Source organism: Macrotis lagotis, chromosome 5, assembly GCF_037893015.1.
Source record: "Macrotis lagotis isolate mMagLag1 chromosome 5, bilby.v1.9.chrom.fasta, whole genome shotgun sequence".
Taxonomy (NCBI): Eukaryota; Metazoa; Chordata; class Mammalia; order Peramelemorphia; family Peramelidae; genus Macrotis; species Macrotis lagotis.
Window position 1 is genome coordinate 169,095,885 of NC_133662.1, and position 27,252 is coordinate 169,123,136.

Below are 27,252 nucleotides of genomic sequence, written 5' to 3' on the forward strand. Positions count from 1 at the left end.
TTGCTTGTTCCATCAGTGCAAAAACCATGGACAATTTTGCATTGTCTGCAATGGATAATACCTTCTGTATCCAGATAAAAAGCCATGGAGTTTGAACAACATTCAGGAACTATTCCCTTTAATTTAGGAAAAAATCCATTATCTTATTGTCTGATCTTGTTATCCCTTATACTTTTTTATTTCTTCCGTAAGGATGTGATTTCTTTCTCATCACACTCAATTTGGATCAATGTACAACATACAAACAAAAGAAAGAATAACAGATTGCTTTCCATGGGTGGGGTGGGGGGGGTAGGGGGAGGGAAGTAAGATTGGGAGAAAAATTGTAAAACTCAAATAAAATATTAAAAAAAAGATTGATCCTCCTCAATGTTGTTGTTATCGTGTACCTTGTTCTCTACTCCCTTTGCTCAACATCAGATCCTATAAGTCATTCCATGCTTCTCTAGAGTCCAACCATATGATAACTTATAGAACAATAATATTCCATGGTATTCATGTACCATAACTTATTTAGCCATTCCCCAATTGATAGGCATCCCCTCACTTTCCAATTCTTCCTTGTATGTTTTATAAAACCAGAGCATGAAAACAACCAAAGTAGAAAAGACCTTCTAGGATTAGAATAAATAATAAAAAATTATTTTTGAATCCTCAAGGGAATACCTACAATTGGCAAAAACCCTAGAGAAACATTACCTGGCTCTGTATTTAATGAAAGTTATTTTTTAAGTTAGTTATGTGTTTGCGTGTGTGTGTTTCTGTTGCCATTGCTATGTTTCATTGTCGAAAATAAATTTTCAATCATTTATGTTATCTTGTTGCTTTCAGATGGTATTTATTATATCCCAAGATTTTTGTAGCCAATGCCAGCTACCTCAATGATTCAGTATAGAGGATGGAATACTGGCAATATATTTTATTAATAAATAACTGACTCCCTAGTCTGTGTCTGAAAAAAAAAAAAACTGAATGACTAGACTATACAAATAACACTTACAGTCAAAAGGAATAAAATCCCACTGGTGAATAATGGCAATTTTAATGACTGTAAAAAGACAGCATGTTTTTCTTTGCTAATAGGTCTCTCCATGTCCTGAATGTAATAGGGGGAAGGGTTAAAGATGAATTATGGTGACCCTGTCATAGGAACTACTGCAATATTTCTCCTTAGTAATACTGACAGGCATGTCTATTCTTCTATTATAAAAAGCCTTCAAAATGTTCTGGAAATTCTTTGCTACTAATTTTGTAAATACTTGAAGATTGTGTGCTGGCTGCAGTTTCAAAGAACTAAATAAATTTTAGGTTCCCACTAAGGCCTACTTTTTATTGGTAGCCTCAATTCCCTGAGTAAGCATTTTCATAACTAATTTTGTAGTAGCCTTTGGGTTTGCATTTTTAGTTATTTTTCTACATTCTGAAAACTGGGTCAGGGTACCAAAAAAACCTGCAGTTAATAAAATTTTTATGAGATCTGCCTCCTGTTTTTATTCCATTTGTTCAAAAACATTATTTTGCACATAAAGACTTTTGCTGATAAAGAACCGGATTCCCATTTCTTCGCTGAAGTTTGCTAATCTCTGTGTGCAGCTTCCTTTGAAAACCATTGCTGTCTTCTAAGAGTGCTCAAAAGACATTCTTATTACACAATTTTAATTTAAAATCATTTAGTTCTTTTTATCCTTTACTAATTGGCAATTAAAACTTTTCTGAACATTATTCTCTCATTTTTCACTCCAGAGGATGTCTTTCTCTACTCATTTTTATGTAGAAATGAATCAGATTCTTTTACCTTTTAGTACAGTTATTCATCTTTTCTTCATCATTTGAAACTTTCCTTTACATCCATTTTCCTTTTTTTCAGTCATAAGATGCTTTCACATTTCAGTATCTAATAGGTCACATAAGAAGTTCTCTGATAACTCCTTTCTGCGTTGCAGGGTAATAGCTTTTATCTTTCAGAGTTGGTGTAAGAATTAAATGAGATAATGCTTATAAAACTTTTTTATAAACTTTAAAGCCTAAAGACATATAAACAGATATTGATGTTATTTTTAATCAACTCTTGCATCTCGTTGACACCATGTTTACTGTAATATTAAAATACTCAGCAAACTTTGAAGAGTAATATGAATTCCAAGAATAAGCACAGCTTCACCACCACCATTATCCCCTCATATCATTGACTTTATCCTGAACATAGAAATCATCATCACTATCATCATCAATTTTTCCTCAGAAAATGAATAAGTTTGTACTAGAATCCAAATGAGCATGGACTAAAAAAAATAAATTGATTCGGGTACCAAGTCTCTTTGGAGCAAAAACATCCAAAGATCTGGGGTAACTAAGGACCCACTTAAATGGAGGACAGGATCATATAATAAGGCAGGATATAGTGCCAAAAACTGCATGTTTCCAAAAGTATGGGCATTTTATGGTAGCTACTCATCTAGTCTTTTCCCACCCTGCTCTGACATTGTGTCATTGGATTGACTAAAGCTTCACCTTTTAATTTCTGCTAACAAATCTGAGAAATTTATGCAGCCTCAGTCCTTATAAATACTTTTTTTACTATCCTGATGAAATATGAAATAACCTTGGAGCTGCTGGTTACAATTCCAGGGCTTATTCACTGAGTTACAGAAATGCTGATGTGATCAGGAAACCAATTTTTTAAGATTTTTTTTCAAGGCAACGGGTTAAGTGGCAGGAAACCAATTATTCATGGAAGACATCATAGACAATGGGACAGACTATGGATGAAACCAAGGAAGGTAGATATTATGCTGTACTGGGTGGCATCTGCAGCAACCAAAGATGTGAAAGAGCTTTACTGGTATTTTATACCAATATTTTGATCTCTGACTTTTTCCCTTTCCAGAGATAATTGATTGATGGTTTCTGTGGTCTTTGCTATTGAAACTATCTTTCAGCTTTCAGATCTTTGGTATCTAGATACTAATCATGCAAGAACAATCTATTGCCTTCTGGTTCTTCTTTTAAAGATGAACTTTCTGGCTAGGATCTTTGAAAGTTTCAGCCTGAATTATAAGTGTACTTATGACTAGGAAATATTAGGTCCTATCTTCTTCACTAAATTCAGGAGGGACAAGTCAGCTCTTTGCAATGCCTTGGTAATTCTAATGAATACATCACAAGACCTTTAATCAGTTCTTACACTTTTTTTGACACCATGTTCACTTACTTTTATAGTTTGTTCAGTTATGACATCCCTATCCCCAAACAAAGGATCATGGGTAGGAAACCCTTGGAATTTTGTAATCCTTGCCATATTCTTAATGCTCCTATGAGAAAATGATAACATATTTATCACTCTATGACCACGATTCTGTGATAGGAGAAAATCTCACAAAATGGACCATTTTATCCTTTCCTTCTCCATTCTTCATTCATTTTACTTACTTAAGAACAGTCACAGGCAGTAATAAGTAGAAATTTAGCTTCATGGACTCTTTTCACACATGATTGAGTTTGGGATTTCTCCTGCCCCAATTTTCACCAATTGAAATCTTTTGCTTCAGGTCTTGATATCTTTTGCTTCACCCAGATAAAATTACTTATTCCTCTAAATTACTCATACTCACTTGATATCCTCTTTGCTTTTTACCATATTTTGTCTTACATTGTAGTTATCAATCATAGTTACATTAATTATCTCTCATTAAACTATAATGTTCTTGAGGGCAAGGACTAAGACTTATTTTAACTTTAGCACATGTTTATCACAATGTCTTTCAAATAGTAGACAAGTTATTACTGGAAGCAAATGGACCTTACATCTCTAAGCTCTAAAACAAAGTAGAAATTGTGGGACAGCTAGGTAGTGCAATGGTTAGAGCATCCACCCTGGAGTCAGGAGAACTTGAGTTCAACTCTAACCTCAGACATTTAATATTTACCTAGCTGGTTGACCTTGGGCAAGTCATTTAACCCCATTACCTTGCAAAAACAAAAATCAAACTAGAAATTAATATGGAAAAAAATGAGGATCAAAATTACCACATGACCTTAATATTTACTCAACCTTTAATCTTTCCTTTTCTTTTGTGTTACTCCTTGACTTAAAAACCCTGCATCTCAAATATTTTAGTAGATAAGCCATTTAGTAAGCTAATATATTTGCAATTATATAGAATGAAATAATTGCTCTATGGGTATCTCACAGTTAATTTAGGTTACTGGGTAAAAATATGAGTATTTTTATCTGTAACAAGGAAATAAGTTTCCTCTTAGATTTCAGTAGTAGCTCAAGACATAAGGCTACAACTTTTAAAAGGCAAGTTTGATCAGCTGCAGACATAGTTTATTATAATTATAGAACTTTGTAGCTGGAAAGAAACTTTGTCTAAGTCCACTTTACACATTAGGAAAATGAAGCTTTTATGGATAGTACATCTAATGGATAACCAAAAGACAGAGCTGCAAATATTTTCAATAGAATTAACAGTTTATGTTGCAAATAAGAAAATCAGTTGAATTCTTTATTCATTTAGTGAATATAAGGGCATCTGTTTCCTAATTGAAGTCTGAAGCATTTATCATGTATCTATGAAGACCTGTGCTCCCTTAATACGAAGCAGATAAAAGAACCAATACCACACACATTCCCAGGGAAGGTTTAATTGATTGGACATTGCTGCCTTCTACTAGTGCAATATCAATGAATAGACTTGAAACATGTTACATGTTGATAACAACATCTGGCTTCAGTAAATCAAACTTTAACTCATTGTTCAGTATTTGTCAATAACACGAGTACACTATATATATATATATATATATATATATATATGTATATATATATATATATGTATGTATGGAAATATTCCTATATGAAGAATAGCTTTAGTCAAATGACTACGAGTACTGGTAATCAAAATTGTGGAGTTTTCTATGAGCTGCCATCATTATTATTATCCTTTTGTTCTTCTCATTTTAAACTCAATACATTTTGGGTGTTGAAGGGAATAATTTCATCTGTGCTTTTGCCACTGTTAGTCCACTGAAATCATTCATATTATAATACCAATAGTAGAAGGATGAAAAAAGACAGTACATACATCATTCTGACCCCATATTTTGAAAACTTTGCCATGTATTGCAGATAATGATGAGAAAATCTTTGAAAAATTATATTCTTAAGTTTTAATACAGTAATGCTATAATGTTATACAGTTTGTGATAACAATTCAATTCCAATATAGTTTGTTGATTCAGTTTTCCAGAATAGTTTGAGGTTTAGACTTAGAGAAAGAGGATGTCATCTATCAGTTCATTAAAGATAGAAAGCTTCTGATAAATAATTGTTGTCAGAGGGTCATTTTTCCCAGATATTTTGTAAAAGTTAAATTTATATATCCTGAAATAATATATTGCATATTTTCTATTGTTTCCTTGTATGTTCTTCACCAATAACTAGGTATGGCTCCTTAAGAATAACTCCTTGTTAAACAAATGACAAGGTCCTGGTCCTGAATTTCCCTTACATATTTCTAAAAATAAATCCACATGATTTAGATATTTGTTCAATGGTTTTTTTGCCAACATTCTGTTGGCAAAGTTCATTCAAAAGTTCTCCATGGAGGACTCTTTAATTAAATTCCCTATACCTTAGCTATTTCAAAGGCTCTATCTAGAAATAAAATATTTCCTTCATTTCTCCCTTATTCCCTGCTTTACAAATTCTTTTCATTTGCTTTACTTGTTTTTGTTTCATAAAATGTAAGCTCCCTCAGGGCAAGGACTGTCTTTTTGCTTTTCCAGGGCTTGAAAAGGTGATTAATATATGATAAATGCTTAATAAATGTTTGGTTTTGCTCATTGTTCTAATAAGTAGTTGAGAAACAAAGACAAACATAAAATAATACCTGCCAATCAGATGACTTGCTAATAGTCACAGAACTGAGAAGATGGGGAAATGATTCAAACTCAGATCTCTGAATCTGAAGCAGTGCTTTATGATTTTCATATGTCTCCATAGACCATACTAGTGAGTCCAGTCTTTTCATTGGAATTTGCATTAGGAAAATTCTGTGTTGTTTCTAATAGGACCTAATTTTTGGTGACTGCATATATTTTCTCCAAAGTCTTTTTACATATTCATATTTACTTTCTCTTTTGTTCTGCTCATACATTCAAGGATACACAAAATACACAAATACATACATATGAACACATATCCAAACACAAATACATTTTTTCCTTTGAACATTCTTTAGTCTTTCCTTAGCCTACTCAGGATTTCATCCTGACACCAGGAACCAAAGAAATTTTTTGTGAAATGAGATGATGAAAAATAGCACTTTAACATTTACAAAAATTATATGTTAATTGGGTTGAGATTTAAACTGAAGAAATTTTAACCCAAATGGCATGAGTCATAACTGCATGTAGAGGGGAAAAAAAGATTGCTATCACCATAGCTCTATGTAAAATCACTTAAAACAATTTTCTGAGAAAGGTAGTTGGACCACTGCTTATAATTTTAAGGAATAATGTAAATTTGCAATTTTGCTTATTTTTCATAAGACTATTTCCTTTAACTTTCTTTAAATTGACTTGTAAATGACATCAAGTTTTGGGGAGACAGAGTATTCATTTTCCCCCCACATATTTGTGTTTGTCTGTGTATATACAAGGCTAAAAATGGTTTTGCTTAGAGATATATAACCTGCCTAGAGTCAAATAGCTAATAAGTATCTGAGACCAGATTGGAATTCAGGAAGATAAGTCTTCCTGAGTTAAGCCCAAGTGCTTTATCCTATATGTCACCTAGCTGCCAGTATATGTGTATTTTGTGGGGGGGGGGTGCATCTTGATGGTTCAATGGATCAAGTACTGGCCTGACATCAGGAGGACCTAAGTTCAATTCTGGCTTCAGAGAATTACTAGATATATGACCTTGGGCAAGTCACTTACCCTGTCTCCCAACCAGGGTAGTCTCCAGTCCTCCTTATTCATATCTGACCACTGAACCCAGATGACTCCAGAGGAGAACAGCACTCCCTCACTCAAATCTAATTTACTTGTTTGTCATGGCATCACCCCCCTGATGTCATGGTCTTCTTGCAGGATGAAAGACAAACATCATCATCATCTATTTGTGTGTAAATGTATATGTATAATTTTGTCTGTTTTTAATAAAATGTACAAATCAACATATTAGTAAATAAAAGAATATAAATGGTTCCATATATTTTCTCCTTAATTTGATATTTTTAACATTTTCTTTTCTATCTTAGAAGTGAGATTCATCCCCCCATTTTTTTAACAACTTACTATTCATTCATTCACTGTGCTAAGCCCTAGGGACACAAAGAAAGAAAAAAAAATCATCCTTAATGCAATAAACACTTCAAAGAGCAATGACTGCCAAAGTCATCCTTTGACGTGGTTCTGCTTTCTCTTAATAGCTTTCTCATTAAGTACAAATTGCTAAGTTTGGATCAATCATTTTAATTACTGCTTTTGGAGGCTATTTCCTGGGTTTCTAATAGTATTAATAAGTGACTAAAGTTTGTGGAAAGCTTTACATATATCACCTTCTCCAACACCTGTGACATAGGTATTCTTATTCCAGTTTGAGATTCAGATGAGGCTCAGAAAGATTAAATATACTCCCCAAGAATCACAAGGCTAGTAAATGTTAGGCAAGATTTATGCCTAGGTCATCCTTACTTCAAGTTCAATGCTATACCTACATGTTATTTTTTCCCAACTAAACTTCCTCTTTATTCCTTCTTTAATTCATTTATCTCTATTTAACCCTATGCCATTAACATTTAGTCAAGTATTTTTAATATATAAGATTATCACTTTTTCTCACTGCTCCAGCATCTTGTTCTACTGCAAGTAATTTATCATATTTTCTGCCTCATTTATCTCAACTTAGAGTGATGAGTTTCAATATTAATAAATTAATAGTTTTTGAGAAAAATATACAAAATGAAACTTGTCAGATTTTGTTTGGGGAAAGATTGATCATTTGTGTACATTTAGTGATTTTTTTTCTTTCTAAAACCTCTAAAATCTTTCTGCCTTGGATGGAGTAGTAGAAAGAACATTGGGAAGCAGGAGATCTAGGTCTAGATTGTTACTGCTTAACTGTGAAGCCTTGCTGGTTATTCCCTCAACCCTCTTTTGACATTCATTTGCTCAGCTGTAAATAGAGGTCACAATAGATCTCTAAGTTTTCTTTCTGCCCCAAAAAGAAGTATGGCCTAAGGGATAGAAAGGTAAATTTAGGATTTCCAGTCAAGATGGCCGAGAGAAGCCACTGTTCATAGCTCTCCTGGTATTCCCTCACAACTGACATTAATCAAACCTTTTTAACAGAGTGGAACATCTTCCAGCAAGGCCCGTTATGTGGGAGAGGGAAGAGTTAATGTAGGTATGCTCAGGACAGAGAAAAGAGGCCCACCAGCTGGTTGAAGCAAGGTGGTGGGGGACTAACCTGAGAACTTTGGCAGTGGAAGCAGAAGCCTTTGAAGAGTGCACAGTGGACAGATTGGGAGAGCTTTGCTGGGTCTCCCCAGGATATCCATCAGACCAGCTCAGCTGGTCTGGACTAGTGCCCCAAACCATGAACCTCAAGGATTCCCAGAAGAGCCCCTGTGTTTCTGGGGGTGTGCCTGGCTTTCTCCAGTACAAACACAGAAACAGCTCCAGGTGTTTGCACCCTGCCCCCAGGTCCAGGTGTAGGTGGGAAGACTTCCCCAGTGCTGGTTACCCAGGGAGAACCTCTGGCATTTCCAGCCCTGACTGCCTTGCCCAGTGGAGAGGACAGCTCAGATCCAGCCCCAGGCCTAGGGAGCGGGCTGCTGACACCCCAACACAGATATTCCAGGGAAAAGTTTTTACTTTCTTTACTATTTGGTACACTGAATAATCCCCTGGAATTCCTAGGATACTCAGTACCAAAGGTTGACAAACAGCCTCCCTCAACACTAGACCCTAGGGAAAGTTGACATTCCAAAATGAAAAAAGACCAGTGCAAAGCAGGGTCTATTGAATGTTACCTTGGAGATATAGATACTAGCTCAGAAAAGGAGGACAGAAGGAAAACTCAATGTGAAGCTTCAGAGGAGAACATGAATTGGTCTCTACTTGAGAAAAACTTCTTATAAGAGATCAAAAGAATCAAATGGAAATATTGGGAAAAGAAATGCAAAAAAAATTAACATCTTACAACAAAAAAGGATTAAAAATCCTTTAAAAATACAATTAGATGGGGCAACTAGGTGACACAGTGGAAAGAGCACCAGTCCTGGAGTCAGGAGGACCTGAGTTCAAATCCATCCTCAGACACTTAACAATTATCTAGCTGTGTGACCTTGGGAAATTCACTTAACCCTATTTCCTTGTGAAAAAAGAAATAAGAAATACATTTGGACAATTACAAAAAAGAAAATAATTCCCTCAAAATCACTATTGGGCATATGGGAAAAGATAACTCTTTCAAAAATAGAGTTGGCAAAATGGAAAAGGAGATGCAAAAGCTAATTGAAGAAAATAGTTCCCTGAAAAAAAAAAAAAAGATTGGAATCTGTGGAAGCTAATGACTTCAAGAGACACCAAGAATATATTATAATTTTTTTTAAAAATGAAATAGAGGAAAATACAAAAATACCTCATTGTGGATTTTTCAAGGCAATGGGGTTAAGTGGCTTGCCCAAAGCCACACGGCTAGGTAATTGTGTCCGAGACTGGATTTGAATTTAGGTACTCCTGACTCCAAGGCCAGTGCTCTATCTACGGTGCTACCTAGCCACCCCAAAATACCTCATTGTAAAAGAATTGACCTGGAAAATAGATACAGAAGAGACAATTTAAGAATCATAGGACTAGGGGCGGCTAGATGGTGTAGTGGATAAAGCACCAGCCCTGGAGTCAGGAGTACCTGGGTTCAAATCCGGTCTCAGACACTTAATAATTACCTAGCTGTGTGGTCTTGGGCAAACCACTTAACCCTGTTTGCCTTGCAAAACCCTAAAAAAAATTAAAAAAAATAAAAGAAAGAATGAAAAACTTGATCAAAGCAAAACAAAACAACAAAAAAAAAAAAATCACACTTCAAAATGTAGTTAAGGAGAACTACTCTTATATCCTGGAACCAGAGGACAAATTAGTCATTGAAAGAATATATATATATATATATATATATATATATATATATATATATATTTGAAAATCCTGCAAATTAAAAGAAAGAAACAATTCAAATACAAAGAAAGCACAGTCAGGATTACACAGGACCTGGCTGCATCAACATTAAACATTAAAGGACAGAGGACACTTAGTTGGCACAGTGGACAGAGCACTGACTCAAGAAGATCTGAGTTTAAATCCGACCTCAGACACCAAATAATTACCTAGTTGTATGATGTTTGGGCAAGTCACTTAACCCCATTACCTTGAAAAAAAAATTAAAGTATCAAAAGGTCTGGAATATGATATTCTGGAGAGCAAGAGAACTTGGAGTACAATCCAGAATTCACTATCCAGCAAAACTAAGCCTTCTCTTTCAGGGGGAAAAGATGGATATTTAATGAAATATGAGACCTTCAATCTTTCCTGATGAAAAGATAAGAGTCAATGCAAAAATCTTATCTTCAAACAGGAGGAAGAAAAAAGCTGTTATCCAATAAAGTTCAACTGGTTCCATCCCCACTCAGGAGGACAATTCTCATAACTCTTGAGAATTGTAGCTCTATTATAGGGAATATACTTAAGTTTGAAGGTATGGGCATTCATGGAAAGTTCTTGATTTTGATGGAAAAAATATTTCATTTAGGGGGTGGTCTGTAAAGAGATGAGAAGAAGGGGGATGTTAAATGGAGTAAATTACATCACATGAAGAAGTGCAAAATACCTATTGCAATGGAGTAGAAGAAGGGAGATGGTGAGAACTGCCTGAATCTTACTTTTATCAGATTTGGCTCAAAATGGGATTGATACACATATTCAAATGATTTTACAAATTTATCTTATCTTTAAAGTATTAAGAGAAGGGGAGAGGAGTAGGGAATGAAGGGAATCTATTGAGCTCATAAATTAAACCCAGTTGATTTTTTGTAAAAAAACCCAATAAAATAGATACACCTTTGATTAATTTGATTCAAAAAAAAGAAGATCAAATCACTACTATCAAAAATTAAAAGGTCAATTCAGCACCATTGAGGAGGGAATTAAAGTAATAATTGGAAACTATTTTGCCAAACTATATGCCAATAAATTTGATAATCTAAGTGAAATGAATATTTTAAAAATATAAATTGCCCAGGTTAAAAGAAGAGGAGATTAAATACTAAAATAGCTGTATCTCAGAAAAAAGAATTCAACAAACCATCAATGAATTCCCTAAGTAAAAATCCCCAGGGCCAGATGGATTCACAAGTGAACTCTGCCAAACATTCAAGGAACAATTGGTTCCAATTCTATATAAAAATAATTGAAAGAAATAAGTAAAGAAGGAGATTGGCTAAATTCCTTCCAAGACACCAATATGGTGCTGATACGTAAACTAGCAAAAGTCAAAAAAGAAAAATAAAATTACAGATCAATTTCCCTAAGGAAATGGAGGCAAAATTTTAAATGAAATATTAGCAAAGTGATAAGAGCAATTTTTCACTAGGATAATACACTATGATCCAACAGGATTTATCCAGGAATGCAGGGTTGGTTCAATATTAGGAAAATAGCATAACTGATTATATCTGTAACAAACCTAATGAAATCATATGTGTATCTGAAGAGAAGCTGAAAAAGCTTTTGAAAAAATACATTACCCGTTCCTACTAAAAACACTAGAGAGCATAGGAATAAATAGATTGTTCCTTAAAATGATAGGCGGTACCTATCTGAAGCCATCAACAACCATTATATGCAATGGTTATAAGTTAGAAGCATTCACAATAACATGATGAAACAAGGATGTCCATTATCACAATTATTATTCAATATTGTATTAGAAAATGTTAGCTTTAGCAAGAAGAACAGAAAATGGAGGAATCATAATTGGTAATAAAGAAAAACTCTCTTGTTGCAAATGATATAATGGTGTACCTAGAGAACTCCAGAAAATCATCTGAAAAACTACTGGAAATAATTAGCAACTTTAGCAAAGTCGCAGCATATAAAATGAACCCATATAAATCCTCAACATTTCTATATATTACTAACAAGATACCGCAGCAAGAGGTAGAAAGAGAAATCCCATTTAAAATCACTTTAGACAACATAAAATACTTGGGAGTCTACAGGAAAAGGCAAAATCAGAAAACTTACGAAAACAACTATAAAACGCTTTTCACACAAATAAAATCTAATCTAAATAACTGAGCAAATGTCAATTGCTCATAAGTAGGCCAAGCTAATAAAAAAATGACAATTCTATTTAAATTAAATTATTTATTTAGTACCATACCAAACAAATTTCCAAAAAATTACTTTAGTGAGCTAGAAAAATTAAGTAAATTCATAAGGAGGAACAAAATATCAAGAATATCAAGGTAATCAATAAAAAATGCAAAAGAAGGTGGTCTAGCTATACCAGATCTAAAATTATAATATAAAGCATCAGTCATCAAAACTCTTTGGTACTGGCTAAGAAACAGAGTAGTGGATCAGTGGAATAGATTAGATACAAAAGAGCCAATAGTAAATGACTATACTAATCTCTTGTTTGATAAACTCAAAGATTCCAGCTTCTGGGATAAAAACTCACTCCGATAAAAACTGCTGGGAAAACCAGAAGATAGTATGACAGAAACTAGGAACAGATCAGTATCTCACACCTTATACCATAATAAGGTTGAAATGGGTACAGGATTTACACATGATAGGTAATATTATAAGCTAATTGGGAGAATTTGGAATATCTACCTGTCAGATCTATGGATAGATGAACAGTTTATTACCAATGAAGAGAGACTAAGATTAAAAGGAATGTAGCAAATTGGGAAACAATTTTTACAGCTATTGTTTCTGAAAATGACTCATTTCTAAAATATATAAAGAGCTGAATCTAGCAGCTCTTTTTGCAGTGGCAATGAATTGGAAGTTGTGGGGATGCCCATCAACTGGGGAATGGCTAAACAATTTATGATACAGGAATGCTATAGAAAATTATTGTTCTATAAGAAACCATAAATGGTTGGACTCCATAGAAACATGGAATGAGGTACAGGATCTGATGTTGAGTGAAGGGAGACGAACCAAGAGAACAATGTGCACATTAACAACAACCTTGATGGAAACAGCTCAGAGAACTAGGAAAACCATATTAGACTGGCTATGGATTATGTTATCCCCATCCAGAGGAAGAAAGACAAAACAAAACAAAACAAAAAAGCAACCCTTCAGAAGCTGATGAATACTTTATGGAAAAAAAATCTCATATACATATATATATATATATATATATATATATATATATATATATATATATATTTCTATAAACTGAGGTGTCCCAAAGCTAGTAAAGATTTGGAGTTGAGAGTGATTACAAGCACTTACTGATTACTCCTTCAGTCCTTTTTCTAGTAAGTTTTGTCACATATCCTCTGTACCATGGTTAGACTGCAACTCTAAATATGCCTGAAATTCATACTGCAAAGCTCCATATTACAAATTCCACATTGAACTGATCAGCCCCAGTAAAATTATGGTCTTTTGTTCTCTCATAATGTCATGAAAGAGAACCTGGATGCTTTTTCAAAAGCCATTTTAAAAAGATTTACTTTATGATATCCATCTCCAGGAAAAGAACAGATGGAGGCTGAATGCAGATTGAAGCATTCTTTTTTTCAATTTTGTATTATACTTGGATTGTTTTGTTTTGTTTTGGTCTGTGACTAATATGGCTAATATGATTAATATGACATGACTAATGGAACATGACTAATATGAAAATGTTTAACATAATTATACATGTATAAATGTTTAATATAACTATACATGTATAAATCAAAATGTTTGCCTTCTCAAGGAGGGTTGGGGGAGAGAGAAATTGAATCAAATTTTTAAATAAATTTTAAACTTAATATTTAATTGTTAAACTTATGTAATAAAATAATCATTTACATGACAGTACAATTTTTTTAAAATATGGTTTTATATGAAGCATCAAATTCTCTATGTACAATTTGCTATTTGTTTTAAATACAAAACAAAGTTATCATAAAAATTGCTGTTTATCCCTTCACCTCCAGCCTCAGAGATATCTACTTTTAGGTACAAATAGATATTTTTTTTCTGTTTTCATGTAATTGAGGAAAAAATAAAATAAAAATTAAATGTAAAAATATTTTTAAATTAAGTGTTCCAGTATTTTGTTTTTCATCACTATATTTTCTTTAAATTATTTTTTCATTTAAAAACATTTATTTTCATTCCCTCTTCTCCTTTTCCCCCATTAACTATTTGAGGGGAAACCAGTTTCTTATACTTTGTTGTTGTATGAAAAGTCACTTTATTTTGTTTGCCTCCTTAACTTCAACTGTAAAATAGACACCATCATCATCATCATCATCACAATTATAATACCTTCCTCCCAGGATTGTTATGAGGAGCAAATAAAAAAAAATTGTAAAGCACTTAGTACAGTGTCTGGTTCATATAAAACTCACTAATAAATTAGAAAAGAAAAAATAGTTGAAACAAATATATGTAGCATGGGTTATATTACCAGAGAAAAAGATGGGACAGAGCCTAGTTTCAAAGGGATAGATTATGTGTCTGTCAACAATGAAATATCCTAGCAATCTGAACAATCTCATCTCCAGGTTGGTCACCAAGTAATGACTTTTTTTCCCAGCCACAATAACTCTTGACAACTATCTTATAAGTTGTAAAGATCCTGTAAGGTGGATAGATTGAGGGGGAGTGCTCCCATCAATAAAAGCATAGGTCCTTGAAGTACTAGAAATAAGTAATAGTCTAGATGAAACAGCAAGTTATCTTTCTATTATAGAGGTTGTGAAACTAACCTAGAGTTAGAGAAAGGCACTAAATGACCTCCTGAGGTAGGTTTCATTTCTTTGACTTTTTATATCAAACAATAAATTTGAAAATGACAGGCTGGAGAGCTATAAACTTTATTCCAGTCCATTATGCTATTTTATTATCTTCAAGGAAGGGTTGGGGTGGGGGAGGTTGTGTGTAGAAGTTTACATTTCTCTGAATCTCTGCCTAACACTTTACCAGCTGCTTTAGTTAGTCATGACTTCCAAAGGCAACACTCCATTGAATATTTTAATAAAAAATAAGAACAAAAATCAGGAGGTCAGGAATGGAGACTGGGGAGATAAGTATTCAACCCAAAAAATACAGGGGAAGAAATAAAAGGAATAAAATATTTCTATTTTCTCAGAGATTTTATCTTTTATTCAATTATTGTTCTTTTTGGTCTACTCCTGGATGAATGCTTTTCCTCTATTTTCTTTAATTTATTTACAGATTACTAAAATATTCTTGTTGAAAGAGTAAATATAATACCCACTACCCCCACAAAAATATAAAACCTCATGAGAAATCAAGTGAAAGAGAAAAAAAATGTGTTTCAGTCTATGTTCTGATACCATCATTTCTGTCTCAGCTGGATCACATTCTTTATCATAAGTCCATCATAGAAGTCACTTCCATATTTTTCCACATTTGCTGTTGCTAATTTTAATTCCCTCCATCCATTCCTCCCCACTACCATGTATTATATTTTCTCTCTCCTTTCACTCTGTCCCTCTTCAAAAGTGTGCTGTGGGAAAGTTGAGTAGCACAGTGGACAGAGCACTGATCCTGGGGCCAAGAGGCCCCAATCCTATATCCCACTCCAGAGACACAGCAACCACCTGGCCCTGTGGTCCCCAACAGGCCACCCAATCCCACCACCTTGCAAATAATAAAAAAGAAAATGTGTCATATCTGACTATCGCCTACTATGATCTACCATCTCCTCTATCACCCACATCCCCCCTGCTCTTCCCCAGCCCCCTTCTCTCCTTTTTATTCCAGATTTATGTACCCTATTATGTATGCTGTTTTCTTTCTGAGTCATTTCCAGTGAGAAAGAAGACTCCCTCCTTCCATATCACTGCAAAAGCTATTTATTGACTCTTTTACATGAAATATTTTAGCCTATTCTACTTCTCATTTCTCTTACTCCCAGTACATTCCCTTTTAACCCATTGATTCCATTTTTACAATATATTATACCTTCAAATTCAGCTCTCTCCTTTGCCTCATCTATAAAAGCTCTTTCTACCTTCTCTATTAAATGAGAAGGCTCATATGAGTATTACCATTATCATCTTTCCATGCAGGAATACATGCAGTTCATCATCATTAAGTCCCTAATAATTTACCCTTCTCATCCACCCTCTCTACACATCATCTGAGTCCTATACTTGAACATCAAACTTTCTGTTCAGTTCTAGTTGTTTCAACAGGAACATTTGAATTTCCTGTGTTTCACTGAAAATCCAACTTTTCCCTTGGAAGAGGACGTTCAGTTTTTCTGGGTAGTTGATTCTTGGTTTCATTCCAAGCTCTTTTGCCTTCTGGAATATTATATTTCAAGCCCTATGAGCCCTTAATGTAGATGCTGCTAAGTCTTGTGTGATCCTGACTGTAGCTTCATATTTGAATTGGGTCCTTCTGGCTGCTTCTCTTTGACTTAGGAGTTATGGAACTTGGCTATAATATATTTTCTTCTTCAAAGTCTTTTCGTTCTTTTGGTATCGTTTTATTGTGTCTTAATTTCTCTCAAAGTCATCAGCTTCCTTTAGCTCAGTTCTAAATTTGAAGTATTTTTCCCCAGAGAGCTTTCTTATCTCCTTTTCCATCTTATCAATTCTGCTCTTTTTTAATTTTCCAACTCTGCTTTTTAAAGCATTCTTATCATTTTTTTAAATTGTTTTATCCATCTGATCTGGTTTTTAATCTGTTATGTTCGGGGTGGCTAGGTGGTGTAGTTGATAAAGCACCGGCCTTGGAGTCAGGAGTACCTGGGTTCAAATCTGGTCTCAGACACTTAATAATTACCTAGCTGTGTGGCCTTGGGCAAGCCACTTAATCCCATTTGCCTTGCAAAAAAAAAAAAAAACCTAAAAAAAAATCTGTTATGTTCTTCAGCATTTTCTTGGATCTCCTAGACAGCGTTACTGACTTGGTTTTCATGTTTTTTTCCTGCATCTTTCTCATTTCCTAATTTTTCTCTACTTCCCTTACTTCATTTTCAAAATCTTTTTTTGAGCTCTGAAACAGCCTGAGACCAACTTCTATATTTCTTGGAGGCTTTAGATGCAGAAGTTTGGACTTTCCCATCTTCTGAGTTTGTGTTTTAGTCCTTCATGGGACCAAAGCAATTGTCTGTGATCAGATTCCTTATTTTTCTGTTTACGCATTTCCCCAGACTGTGCCTGGTTTTGGGGGGTGCTTCTTGAGCTTCTGAGTATTATTGGGATACCCCCTCAAGGACCTCAAATTCTTCAAGGTCTTATGAGAGACTCTGACTGCTCTTCTGGCCTGTGTTTTGGTCTGTGGATGACTACAAGCACACCCCTCTGCTCCAGGGCTATGAGGAGGGTCCCTGCTCTATGGGGGGCCTGAATATGGTCAAAGCACAAGTGCGCTGTCCCAGGATCAGAGGACAGACCTCTGCAGTCTCCCTCTACTCCCTTACCTTCTATGGGCTGAATGCTCAGGGAGCAGGTGCTGGGCAGTTCACTGCTGAGGGGCTCCACAGGCCTGCTTCCTTTTCCTGGGATCTGGGCTGTGCTGAGGCCTGAGGTTGTGCTGAGCAGGACCATGCTGGACTGGGTTTCATGCTTGCTCTGGCAGAGATCTCCCTGCTGATCTTCCAAGTCGTGCTTGGTACTTCCTGCGGTGGCAGGTCAGGAAACTGTGCTGCCAGGAGCCAGGGCTTCTAGGGACCCAGGCACTGTGGGGATGTTCCTGGTTGCCGAAGCTCCTTTTCTCTGGTGCACTGCCACCCCCTCCAACCCTGTGGAATAGAGTCTTCCCACTATTTTCCAGGTTAACGTGATCTGGAGAATTGCCTCCCTGGATCTTTCTGTGGGTTCTGCCTCTCAAAAATTTAGTTAAATTCATAATTTTAAGGTTTTGGAAATATTTTGGAGAGAGCTCCAAGGAAAGGCTATTCCCGTGCCACCATCTTGGCTCTGCCCCCTTTTTAGTCAATTATTATCAAAATAACTAGCAATAATCAGAAAGGCATGGTATATCATGAGGGTGACATTAGATCAATGTATGACTCTCTGACTCTACACTGACTATTGAACTCTGAGCAAACCACTTAACCATTCAGTACCCATGGACTATAATTTCATAGATTTTGTGTGTGAAGGGACTCAGATGTCATTTAATCTAAAGTATTCATTTAAACTTAAGTAAACAAGCTCAGCAAATTTTCACAATTTGTGACTATTTAGATTTGAACCTAGAACTTTTGTCTCCAAAGGCAATCTACCCTTCACTCTACCAGTCTGCCTTTCAGAAAAATCCATTAAAATCTTTAAGTTATGCAATCTTGTAATTATGTGTCAAACTTTGGTAATAGGGGGAGCTTCTTCATTAGATATTTCCTTTATAAATGGGGGTGGGAGTAATATAATTAATAAGAGGAAAAGGAGCATTAGAGATCTGTGTTGATAGGTTTGAAAGAGGATGTTTTATTCATTCAATTTTCTTTAATATTTTAAAAAAAAGCAACTTCTGCATTCCAATCAAAATTCTGTTTTCCATTTCTAGTTGTTAACCAAAATATCAGTGTAGCAGGATCATTTCAGTATATGGAAATTATAGCATCCCAAGAGAGATTGCTTATTATTCAATATGCATTTCAGAAAGGGTAAGAATGATGGGAGAAAATAGGCTCCCATTGTCTGCTGACAGCGAAAAACCCTACAATTATAAAGAATAAGGTTAAAATGCCATTTTAGAAGGTGAGCTTTTTGAATCTTGGCAGCTGTATGACAAGCTGAAGTGTCTCTGTCATAATGGAACACTGAGCAAGAGTCACAAACAATGAACTTCTTCCCCCAGAGCATCCTACTCTAATTGTATCATCTCCTTCCTGCTGGAAGTGTGAGGAAATGCCATGGACCCTGACAGTTTTACAGATGTCAGAAGAGGAGAGTTGTTTGTCAGGATATCATTCCACTCTGTCACATCTTTGTTCTCTTTGAAAAGAGTCACATGCTTGTTTATCAGGACAAGATTGTTCATCTAGGAAAAAGCTCACTCATTCCATGGCTGGTTTGGGGTAGAATTTGACTTGTCTTTGTGCAAGTTTTTTTCTTTTATATTTATTTATTTATTTAAGGCAATTGGGTTAAGAGTAACTTGCCTAAGATCACGCAGTTAGGCAATCATTAAGTGTCTGAGGCTGGATTTAAACTCACGTCCTCCAGACTCCAGGGCCAGTGCTCTATCTACTGCATCACCTAGCTGCCCTTTGTGCAAGTTTTAGAGAGACAGGAAGGATGTGACTAATCACCCAGGCTTCTGAGTTTCACTGACACTGATAAGACATTAACTCAATTCATAGACCTTGTAGTTCCCTGATTTTGATGTCTCCTTCCACATCTCTGTGTCTGCTTAAAAGACAAATTACCCTGTTACAGACATTCAAAGTATGCCCTCCTCATTTCTACTTTTTTCAAAATTATTATTTCCCTTTGAAACTAAGTTTTTCAGCTCTTTCCTTCTTACCTATTAGAGTTCTAGCCTGTCTCCAGTAGTCCTAGAGCACCATTATTGATCTCTCCTTTAGCCTACCAATACTTTTTTTATTTAACTGTATTATGCTTTCCTGTCAAGCAACTAGGTGATATGGTGGATAGAGCACTAGGTCTGAATTCAAATTTTACCTGACTTTTACTGGACTGCCTTTTTTTGCTCAACTGTAAAATAAGGAGTTCAAACTACACTGTTTATTGAAATAACCAAGCTACCTCAAATTGTGGAAATCAAAAAGAACAATCAAAATAACAGCCCTTGTCATTTCACCTTGCTATAATTTTATCCTAAGTGATAGCAGCAAGGAGAGAAACCCTTTAAAAGTACTGTGTATTTGGATGCAAGTAGACAATTTAAGCAAGCTATCCTCTGTAGCTGTAAAATACTTTCTCTATCTGTCTGATTTTGAAAATCTTTTCTTTGACCTGTAGGCAATATGGTTCAATCAAGAGAATGCTTTCTAAATCTGGGGTCAGTTTAAATTCTGCATTTGTCACTTAATGACCATCCCCTTGGACAAGTCACTGAACTTCTTAGTCTCAGAGGGATTTGAATTAGACAATGTTTAAGGTCTGTTTAGCTCTAGATCTCTTATCCTATGATTTTTCTTCAAGGTTTCAAGATTCCTAGCTGCAAGTTCAGTATTCTTTCCATGACTTTTAAAATATGTTTTCATCCATATGCACAAGTATATTTTTAAGTTATAAAATTTCTTTCCACCTCCCCTTCCCACCCCACTCCTTTCAGTGGTGGACAATCAGGTTAGCATTGTATATACATATTTTTGATAAACATGTTTATAAATTACTCATTTTCTGTATGAGGAATTGGGATGAAGGGAAAGAGATTCATAAGTGATAATTTTTATAAAGTGTTCTTCAGATTCTTAAGGGTTGGGTGTTTTGGTTTTGTTTTGTTTTTTGTTTTGTTTTTCTTCCTCTGGATGGGGATCACATTGTCCATATTTGGTTTAATATGGTTGGCCTAGCTCACTGAACTGCTGAGAGGAGCTGTTTCCATCAGGTTTGATCATCTCACAATGCTGTTCTTAATGTGTATATTTGTTGCCTTTGTTTTGCTCCCGTCACTCAGCATCAGATCCTATAAATCATTCCATGCTTCTCTAGAGTTTGAAATAACTAATGTATTTTTTTAGGTTTTTGCAAGGCAAATGGGATTAAGTGGCTTGCCCAAGGTCACACAACTAGGTAATTATTGAACGTCTGAGATCAGATTTGAACCCAGGTACTCCTGACTCCAGGGCAGTGCTTTATCCACTGCGCCACCTAGCCGCCCAAATAACTAATGTATTTTTTAAGAAAATACATTAAAGAAAATGTCTTGCTTCATTTCTGCATCTCTTATGACACTAGTTAATCACCAGAAGATGTATTGTAAGTAAATAAATGGCATGATAACAACAGAAGTTTCCTATACTTAGACCATATTTGCATAAACTAATGGAGAAAAATGTTAGCCAGAAATCTAAAATCTTAACTAATATGTTGAATATTGAAACACATAAGAGGTCTTTTGGGGCAAAGCCAAGATGGTGGCACAAAACTAGCACTCTCCCAGGGTCTTTCCTAACACAACTTTAAATGAAGCCTCAAAATAGACTCCAAACCTACAGATCCCCCCCCAAAAAAAAACAAAACAAAAACAAAACAAGGTCACAACTCAAAATGTTGTGGATGATCTTTAGTAAAGGTGTGTCTCTTTTGGGGTAAACGGGAAGTATAATCCAGCAGGGGCAGGAGAGTGGGAAAACAGCAGGTTGTTCCTAGCCACAGCATAGCCAAGGTTCCTATAAAACAAGCTAGTTTGATAATAGGCCAGCAGGAATAGTCCCAACCCCAGACAAATTCAAGTCATAGAAATATAAGGGCAACAGACAGAACTGGGTTGGAAACAAACTACTGCATAGGCAAAGCCTAACCACAAAGGAAGGAAGAAATTTCTGCATAGGTAACATTTTGGCAAGCAATAAGTCAAGGACAAGTGCCCAGTTTTAGCAAAGAAAATCTTGGGACTATAATTCCTATGTCCCAGGAACAGAGCTCAACTATCAAAATGAGCAAAAAAGAGAGTCCTAAATATATAAATCCACTATTCAAAAATGGATGATAAACATGCCACCTCAAAAGAAGAAAACAATGAGAAAATACATACTGTAAAGCCTCAAAGGAATTTATGAATTATCATCAAATCCAAATCTTCATCAAAGAGTTCAAAAGCATTTTTAAAACCAAAGAAAGAAAAAAATGGAGAAAAGAAGTGAGAGCCATGCAGGAGAATTATGAAAAATTTACTGAAGAAATCAACTCCTTTAAAAGTAAAAATGACCAACTAGAAAAAAAATGTAACTGTTCTAAAAGTAAAATTAACTAACAGGAAGTAGAATGCAATTCATTTAAAAAACTAAAATTAACTAAATTGGAAAAGGAAACACAAATGTTAACTGAAAAACATAACACCCTAAAAATTAGAATTAGACACTTGGCAACTAATGACACTATGAAACAAGAAGATTCCATCCATAAAAATAAAAAAACTCCAAAAATAGAAGAAAATGTAAAGTAGCTGGTAGGTAGGAAAAAAACAACAACCTGGGAAATAGATCCAGAGAGATAATTTACAAATTATCAATCTACTCTGAAGCCCTGATCAAAAAAAAGGAACCTGGAAAATATCAGGAAATTATCATGTAAAATTTCCCTAATATCCTAGAACAAGAAGATGAAATAGTATGAAAGAATCCATAGACACCTCAGAAAGAGCTGCCAGAATAAAAACTCCAAGTAATATTATAATGAAATTCTAGAATTCTCAACTGAAGGAAAAAATACTGCAAGCGGCCATAAAGAAACAATTTAAATACCAAGGAACCACAATTAGAATTACGCAGGCCTGGGGACAGAGCCAAAATGGCAACAGAAGAACAGCCTTTCCTAGGTGCTCTCTTCAAAAAATGTTAAAAACCTTAAAATTATGATTCTAAATTTTCAAGAGACAGAATCCACAGAAAGATCCAGTGAGGCCATTCCCCAGCCCAAGATAAATTGGAAAATCATGGGAAAACTGTGTTCCATGGGGTTGGAGGGGGTGGCAGTGCCTCAGAGCAAAGGAGCTATAATCCTCAGAGCAAAGGAGCTCTAATCCTCCGATAACAGGCCCCAGGGGGCCTGGGTCTCTGGAAGTCCCAGCTCCCGGAAGCAGAAGCAGTTTCCTGACCTGCCAATCCAGTAAGCACCAAGCACAACTTGGAGGATCAGTAGGGAAACCTCTTCCAGAGCGAGTGAGAAGTCAGGCCAGCATGGTCCTCCTTATCACAGCCACAGCCCTCAGTGCAGCTCAGATCCCAGAAAATGGAAGAAAACCAATAGAACCACCCAGCTCTTCCAGAGCACTCAAAGCATGGTAAGGGAGTGGGGCAAGACTATCAAGGTGTCTCCTCTGTCCTGGGACATGACTCTGGTGCATTGTCCATATTCATTCCCTAATCACAATCTGGTGCTCTTTACTATCATAGAGCAGGGAACCTCCTCTCAACCCCAGGAAAAAGGGCTGTGCTTGTGGTCATCCACAGACCAGAGCACAGACAGGAATGCAGTAAGAGCCTCCTATAAGACCTTGAAGGAACTGAGACCCTTTTGAGGGGGGGGTGTCCCAATAATAATCAAAAGCTCAGGAAGCACCCTAAAACCAGGGCACAGGCTGGGGAAATGAGTAAACAGAAAAAAAGGAACCTGATCATAGACAATTACTTTGGTCCTATGAAGGATCAAAGTATACACTCAGAAGATGAAAAAAGCCAAGTTTCTGCATCTAAAGATTCCAAAAAATATAGAAGTTGCACTCAGGCTATGACAGAGCCCAAAAAAAGATTTTGAAAATCAAGTGAGGGAGGTAGAGGAAAAATTGTGAAGAGAAATGAGAGAGATGCAGGAAAAACATGAAAATGAAGTCAGCAACTTAGTTAAGGGGATCCAAAAGAATGCTGAAGAAAACATGACATTAAAAACCATTGTAGGTTAAATGGATAAAACAATTCAAAAAGTTAATGAGGAGAAGAATGCCTTAAAAAGCACAATTGGCCAGATGCAAAAGGACATAAGAAAGTTCTCTGAGGAAAATAAATCCTTCAAATGTAAAATAGAACTAAAGTAAGCCAATGACTTTGTGAGGAATCAAGACATAATAATTCAACACCAAAAGGATCAACGAAGAATGTGTGAAAGAAAGAAAACGTGAAATATTTCATCGAAAAAAACAACTGATCTGGAAAACAGATCCTGGGGAGACAATTTAAAAATTATTGCACTAACTGAAAGAAATGATCAGGAAAAAGAGCTTTCACTTCATTTTTAAAGAAATTCTACAGGAAAATTTCCCTGATATCCTAGAAGCAGAGAGCAAAATGGAAATTGAGAGAATTCACCAATCTCTTTCTGAAAGGAATCCAAAAAATTAAACCCCAGGAATATTATAGCCAAGTTCCAGAACTCTCAAGACAAAGAGAAAATATTACAAGCAGCCAGAAGGACACAATTCAAATATCATGGAGCTACAGTCAGGATCACACACGACTTAGCAGCATCCACATTATGGGTTCATAGAGCTTGGAATATAATATTCTGAAAGGCAAAAGATCTTGGAATGCAACTGAGAATCAACTACCCAGCAAAATTGAACATCCTCTTCCAGGGGAAAAGATGGACTTTCAATGACACAAAGGAATTTCAAATGTTTCTGTTGAATTGACCAGAGCTGAACAGAAAGTCTGATCTTCAGTTATAGGACTCAGGTGAAGTATAGAGATGGTGGACAAGAAGGGAAAGCTATGAGGGATTTAATGATATTGAACTGTGTGTATTCCTGCATGGAAAGATGATTTTGATAATACTCATATGAGCCTTCTCATTTAATAGAGCACATAGAAGGAGCCTATGTAGACAAGGCACAGGAGAAAGCTAAATTTGAAGCTATATTATAAAAATGGAGTCATTGGGTGATAGGGAAATGTACTGGGAGAATAGGTAGAGAAGAGGTAGAATAGGCTCAGATATTTCATGTAAAAGAGTCAAAAAAACAGTTTGGTAAGTACAGGGCAGGAATGGATGGCGGCAATTAAAATCAGCAACAGCAACTGTGGAAAAATATGGAAGTAATTTCTATGATGGACTTTTGTTAAAGAATGCAATCCACCCCAGAAACAGAGCTGACGGTAGCAGAACACAGGCTGAAACACATTTTTTCTTTCACTTTGTTTCTCATGAGGCTTTATATTTTTGTGTGGGAAAGGGTTACTATATTTATTCTCACAGCAATAATTTTTAGTAATGTATAAATAAATAAAAAAAAGAAATACATAAAAAAGAAATATTTAAGAAAGAGTGGGGAAAAAATTACACAGGACTTATGAATTCCAATATGGTATTCTGGACAGAAAAGGACCTAGATTTACTCCCAAGAATTAAATACCCTCCATATTTCAGCATATTTTTCAGGGGAAAAGATGGATTTTTCAGTGAAATAGAGGCCTTGCAACATTTTCGGATAGAAAGACCAGAATGGGACAGGAAATTCAGTCTTCAGATACAAAAGTTGAGATGTTTTTAACAGTAAATGGAAAGGAGATAAGTTGCTAGGCAAGAGAATTCAGCCATGAATATTCCTCAAGAGAAGATACTACTTTTCTTGAGAATTGTATTTCTCTTAGGATAGCTAAAAGAAAGATACTTAAGGGGCGGCTAGGTGGTGCAGTGGATAGAGCACCATCCCAGGAGTCAGGAGTATCTGAGTTCAAATTCAGCCTCAGACACTTAATAATTACCTAGCTGTATGGCCTTTGGCAAGCCACTTAACCCCATTTGCATTGCAAAATCCTAAAAAAAATAAAAAAAGATAATTAAAGAGAAGGTATGGTTAGAGGATAAACATGAAAATATTGAAACTTTAGATAATATTTAAGTTAATGAGGGTTGAATAGAGTTGGAGGGATTGTACTTAAAGGATATGGGTATAAATGAGTCATGAAGCCATGTTGTTTATGGGTGTTGTATTTCTATTGGGACAGAAGAAGGGAGAATACTTAGAAGGTCTGTACATAATTAAATCATGAAGTGATCTTGCCTTACCCAATACTTTAGTTAATGAAAATTGTAGTATAAGAGGAAGAGAGAGAGAGAGAGAGAGAGAGAGAGAGAGAGAGAGAGAGAGAGGAGAGAGAGAGAAAGAGAGAGAGAGAGAGAGAGAGAGAGAGAGAGAGAGAGATTAGAAGAAATGCATATAAATAGATAATGAAGTGGTCATACATTATTCCATGCTTCAATTAACAAGTGCTATAGTTCTTGCACTAAAGAGACAGAGAGATAGTGTGTATTTAGATGGACTGAACATAAATAGATCATGAAAGGATTTTGCTTTACTTAATACTTCAGCTATAATTAGAGGGAGTGTATTTAGAGGGGATGCTTTTGCTCATGAAAATTGTATGTCCATAGAGGATCCTAGAAAGGAAGGTATGGCATAAATTGATTATAATTTAATGCTATTTTATGAGACTTGAGAAGTATTTCTAATAGGGCAGAAGTTGGAAGTGTGCTTGGATATTAACTATAAGGCAATGTCACGTATCAATAAATCAGTCAATCAATCTAGCCTTGAGAAAGATACTTGCAACAGGACAGATAAAATGAATATATTTTGACACAAGGGTGCTAGATACATTATAATACAGGAAGGCTAGGGAGGATAAATAATACCACAGCTCAAAGATCTATTATAATAGAGGGAAAGAAAGGAGGGTGTAAACAATGAGTAAACCTTACTCTTAACAGATTTGACTCAAAACTGGAATAACAAATATAACCAATTGAGTTTGAAAATATGTCCTACTTTTGCATGAACTGATGCTGAGTTCTTCTGAGAAGAACATTGTACACCCTAACAGCAAAATGGGAGTGACAGTCAAATTTAATAGACTTGCTCATTCCAAAAGTAAAACAGTCAGGAACAATTTTGGGGTATCTGTGATGGAGAATGCCATCGGTATGCAGAGAAAAGATTGTGGAGTTTGAATAAAGACCAAAGACTATTACCTTCAATTTAGGGGGGGGAAAAAAACCATTATTTTATTATGTAGTTTTGCTATCTCTTATACTTTATGTTTCTTCCTTAATGATAAGATTCTCCCCCACAGAAGGCAGTCTGTTAGTCTTTACATTGTTTATATGGTATACATTGATGAGGGTAGGATAGATTAGGGGGAAATTTGTAAAATGCAAAATAAATAAAATCTTTCTGAAAAATCTATCCTACCCTATAGGGAAATAGGAAGATAAAGAGAAGGAAAGGTGAAAGTAAAAGTAAAAGTAAAGTTAAAATTAAAAAGAAAAGATAAAGGGAGCAAAACATTGTTGAGAAGGGGTAAGGTGGAAGGAAAGAGAAAAGTATAAATGGAAAAAT